Source organism: Octopus bimaculoides, chromosome 10 (genome assembly GCF_046866305.1).
Source record: "Octopus bimaculoides isolate indiv1 chromosome 10, ASM4686630v1, whole genome shotgun sequence".
Taxonomy (NCBI): Eukaryota; Metazoa; Mollusca; class Cephalopoda; order Octopoda; family Octopodidae; genus Octopus; species Octopus bimaculoides.
In genome coordinates this window covers 8,080,370-8,085,855 of record NC_142937.1, presented here as the reverse complement: position 1 = coordinate 8,085,855, position 5,486 = coordinate 8,080,370, and the positions used below count along the sequence as shown (strand labels likewise).

At 33.9% G+C, this 5,486-nt stretch overlaps 2 non-coding genes across 2 annotated transcripts; both read right to left on the bottom strand.

The window, feature by feature from the left end:
* Nucleotides 1–3,470: 3,470 nt before the first annotated feature.
* LOC128248955 (U1 spliceosomal RNA) lies at nucleotides 3,471–3,633 on the bottom strand. The gene has a single exon (XR_008265105.1). It is a non-coding gene; the product is annotated as a U1 spliceosomal RNA (small nuclear RNA).
* A 1,203-nt stretch (nucleotides 3,634–4,836) lies between these two features.
* On the bottom strand, nucleotides 4,837–5,000 carry LOC128248954 (U1 spliceosomal RNA). Its single transcript, XR_008265104.1, has one exon. It is a non-coding gene; the product is annotated as a U1 spliceosomal RNA (small nuclear RNA).
* Between the last annotated feature and the right edge of the window lie 486 nt (nucleotides 5,001–5,486).

The window sequence follows — 5,486 nt, the reverse complement described above, 5'->3', positions numbered from 1 at the left end:
CCCCGAAAGATGAAAGGCAAAGTCGACCGCGGTAGAAATTGAAGTCAGAACGTAACGGCAGACGAAATGCCGCTAAGCATTTCGCCCGGCGTGCTAACGTTTCTGCTAGCTCGCCGCCTTAGGATGAATAAAATATTAATCAGCTATATAGACTGAGTGTCGGATAGGGAAAAATAGAGGTGAAAATGCGCGCTAGATTAGGCAGCTCCGAATGAGAAACCAGTCTGAATCAACAGCGTCGTTGTGGAAATAAAGTAGTGGTGTAGAATATATTACATAAATGTTGAACAGATAAAATCTGAACTCGAGATTTAACTTTTGGCTTGGTATTGAACATATACATTGAATCTGTAAGTAAATCGTCATAACGGAATTCTGATCACTATAAAATTAATAGTAAAGTAAAATAGGTCATGTAGCGTTTTAACTATAAATAGAAGTGTATTTTGGGAAAATTCGCTGCTGCAGCAACACTTTCTGATGAACACTCTACTAAATTGCTTAACCCCTGTAGCTATATCTATATTGCTTCTTGCCAAGTCGTTTTACTTCTGCTTGTAATCATTTAAAAGACTTATAGTTCAATATTCCATCTCAACTCATTTTAGAGAAAAAAAATTACCATTTAAGTCGGACACGAACTAACGCCTGGTAGACTGTTACCTGAATAGTTTCTAGAACCTAAAGAAACAACATATTTCCACTGCACAAAGGGCACAAATATAGGGAATGTGCAGTATTTTTCATTTTATTATAATGACGGTGAGGGAGAATTCATTTTAATCCATATCGCCTCGTAAGTAGGGGTCAGTTTTATTGTAATTTTTTTTTCTGTTATCAGTTTTCTCTTAGCTTAACGTGCATGACTGCAAGTAAATCTGCTGTAGGTCATTTACGATGCTAATTGGCAGTTCATCTCCAGAGATATTTACAGATAACCTACTGCTATTAGTAAACTGAAGATATTTAGCTTTCTTATTGGATACGAAGAAGGATATTTTTATGCCACATACCTCTATATTAGAATTTGCATGCTGTTTCTGGAACAGAAATGAAATTAATGAAGGGCATAGCAGGGAAGTTAAATATCTAGTGCTTGGAGCATTACTTTATAAAAAAAAAATACGACAACTTGACGAATACAAAAATCTTATTAGTTTAAATTATATGACGTCAATACATGCTGTATCTTCAAACATCTAAAACTTGTTTATACCTTGCCTTTTCTAAATACATCTCATTTATATATCAATGAAACAGAGACTGTTTTTCTTTACAGAAACCGAGAAATGCTGCCATGAATTTATGCTGGATAAATCTCCAGATACTTGTGTGTCTGAATTTTTTTTTTATTATAGCGTTAGTTAAATACTTGTAAATGCTAGTATTAATATTTTACATAGGTATCGGGGGTGTTGAAAAATACGTAGCTTCAGTGTGGTTTGTTCTGCTTGAACTTAGTTTATCAAACTAAGACGTTCGGCAAGATAGTAATCTATACGTAATCGATAAGGAGATCACACAATATTGTAAGCTAAATTTTTGTCAAAAGATCTTGACATCTCATTGATTTATCCTATTGAAGTAAGAAAACTAATATGGATTTCTGATTTAATCTTATCTTTGAAGCCTTAACATTGAATTGGAAACTAGATTTGTGCATTGTAAGCCAAAAGACAAGTGAAATTTAACTATAATGATGTCACATCAAAACATTATGTCTAGAGGCAAACACTCATCATATCTGAAAATACGAAATAGAAAGATTCAGATATAAGGAGCTGGGAAGAACCAGCCAATATGGTTTGATAGGAAGCTGACACAAGGTCGTTTAACCTGCAAAACGTAGCAGCTAAATCTCTAAAAATTACGCCAGACCATTTATAATAACTCTATATCGAAACATTTAATTTCTTATATGCAAATGATGGAATTATCACAAATGAAACTCATAGTTTTTTTTTTTCGACTACAACTTATCTGTGAATACACAACACAGATAGTTTGCTGAGAATCAATAAGGCAAGACAATTGCATAGGTATTAACCATGATAGATATAACAGCCGCATTGTCATCATAAATTAGGAAGAGAATCAGTAGAAAACATAGTATGAAATACATAGCAAAAAGGACAATATGTATACATATATATATATATATATATATATATATATATATATACATTATTTACATATTTACATTTGACGGATATTTGTCCTCATCTTGTTTGTTGTGAACAACGTTTCGGCTGAAATACCCTCCAGCCTTCATCAGGTGTCTTGGGGAAATTTCTAACCTGGGTTCTCATCCCAAATGTATTTTTCCATGTTGCTCTTATTATAATAATAATAATTATTATTATTACTACTACTATTGAGGTCACTGCCTGGAATCGAACTCGGAATCTTGGAGTTAATAGCCCGCGCTCTTAACCACTACGCCGTCAAATGTGAATAATGTAAATAATGTACATAATTCCTCATCTCTTAAATTATATATATACATATACATATATATATATATATATGTGTGTGTGTGTGTGTGTGTGTGTTAAATCTCTGAACGAGGTATAAACAGTAACTGCACGAGCGTCCAATAACACTGTACTTATTCTACGTCCTCGCGTTGTTGCTTTTCCGTGTCTTTTCTTGCTCGTTCATGTTTGGATTCAGTATATATATATATATATATATATATATATATATATTATCATGGTGTTGGATAAATAATTTAACGAAGCAGGGGCAAAGAACGTATTCATTACTGTGAACTGCTTACTCTGATGTGCTGATAGTTCTTTATTTTATAGCAATATTCCAATCCACTTTTAGTCACTTGTGGCGTAGTCGGAATTCTTCCACAACATCTCTTCTTTTTAGAATTAGTCTCCCCTAACTTCTCCATTGTTTGGGTGTTGGTATCTCAAACGTGTCTTGCAAAAACTTCCATGGAGGTTTGTTTTCTTGTGATTGTTTTTTTTTTTTTTCTTTCTGTGAATCGTTTTTAAGTTGGTTAATTTATCTTTTATGTTCGACAGTTCCTCTTTTTACAGGAATAACATTCTTCCATTTTGTTTAACAATTACACCGTCCTCACAGCTTTCTTTACCATATTTTTAACTTCACCTAACTTGAAGAATTTTGAAACATTTTTGCTATTCGCCTGTTTTCTATTTTCACTCGGTATCATCAAATATGAACCTAAATATATCAAATATGAATATGATAATTTATTTAAATCCATTAGATAAAGGATCGACTTGCTAGAAACAGCAGCCTAAAATCTGCACATGTACATAGGATACGAAATACACATTCGTCCGCAAGAAAAAATGTCCGTAATAGTATTCCGTAGATAATGACTTGCTTGAAATAGCAGCGAAAAATAACTATGCATGTACAATACAATGCTTCTCCAATGTATGACCATTGGAGAATTCATTAGCGATAGTCTATTCTTTGTTTGATTTTCGGGGTAAGCGCGAACGCAGACCCCACACTTAGAAATAGCGCACCCGAATCGCCCACATTTGAGGCGATCGCAAAGGTCAACCCAACCGAGTGCAATGGAAGGGCCTCACTCTGGGAGAACCACCTTGCTGATCACGGTTTACCCCTGTGCCAGGTAAGTATGCTTTTTCACATGGACAATTTCTATATATCCCTTTACTATTCAATACATTCGATGATCTTATAGCAACAACATTTACAATTAATTTATTTATACATCTCAAAAACAAAATAACTCTCATTTTATTTTACTTATACAATTAATTATAACATTTTCGTTACATACTACTTACTTAATTTACTTTATTTACCTAGATTTTAGAAATTTAATTATTCTAATCTCTTTAAAAACTCATTCTCTGCTTGTATATGGCAGTCTTCAAGGGAGATAATTCATAACTTAAATTACGACAAATCTTTTCTCTTGTTTTTTTTTTCTGCTTATTCGTTTATTGGAAATGATGGAAGGAAGGTTTTTAAGAAAAAACTTTTGAAAATTTTCAGCCACTGGATAAATCCCAGCAAGGACCTTGTCATGTTCTCCAATATTTTAAAAAGCTTGCTCGCCATCATTTACAAGGCCCTGGTATGTATATGTAACGGTCGGGTTTTAATTAGTGTAGTTACCAATTGTAATGGTAAGATTGATTAGGTACACAATAATATGTAATATGCGAGACAGCAGTTGTAACGATAAAAATTTGTTGTTATAATTGCATGTTGTAAGATGCGAAAGATGAACAATGCATAAAGTTTTAAGAAAGTATTTATATACCGTTATGTTGAAAAATACCATACCTCGACGGGCAGGTTATAACATCCGAGAGCATGCGAAAGAAAGATGTGATAGAATGTTTTTGCTATTCTCCTGTTTTCTATTTTCACTCGGTATCATCTTATCTAAAACGGATCTGATGCTTCTGCGGCGGACATTCCAGGTGGGGTATTCGTATTAGGTGCTACTCGGTACACTCATAGAAATTGTTGAACGCACGGTTGTCCATTACTTCATTGTTCGCCTTTTTCAACGCCCTCTTAGAATTGTCAACAAAGCGAACCGCTTGTCCATTTGACCAAGGATGATACGGTGGAGTGGTCACGTGTTCGACAACGAACTTTTACAAAATTTTCTGAACTTGTCTAAGGTAAATTAGGTTCCATTATCAGACACAATGGTATCAGGAACACCATATCTGGCTAACAATTCGTGTAAAATACGAACTGTAACCGCAGATGTTGGCTTTTTATACTTACGCACTTCAGGCCACTTTGAAAAACTATCTACCATAAAAATTCATTAGCGATAGTCTATTCTTTGTTTGATTTACGGGGTGAGCGCGAACGCAGACCCCACACTTAGAAATAGCGCACCCGAATCGCCCACATTAGGGACGATCGCAAAGGTCAACCCAACCGGAGTGCAATGGAAGGGCCTCACTCTGGAAGAACCACCTTGCTGATCACGGTTTACCCCTGTGCCAGGTAAGTATGCTTTTCCTCGTGGACAATTTCTATATATCCCTTTACTATTCAATACATTCGATGATCTTATAGCAACAACATTTACAATTAATTTATTTATACATCTCAAAAACAAAATAACTCTCATTTTATTTTACTTATATAATTAATTAAAACATTTTCGTTACATACTACTTACTTAATTTACTTTATTTACCTAGATTTTAGAAATTTAATTATTCTAATCTCTTTAGAAACTCATTCTCTGCCTGTATATGGCAGTCTTCAAGGGAGATAATTCAGAACTTTTAAACTATGACAAATCTTTTCTCTTGTTTTTTTTTGTTTTTTTTTCCTGCTTTTTCGTTTATTGGAAATGATGGAAGGAAGGATTTTATGAAAAAACTTTTAAAAATTTTAAGCCATTGGATAAATCCCAGCAATGACCTTGTTATGTTCTCCAATATTTGAAAAATCTTGCTCACCATCATTTACAAGGCCCTGGTATGTATATG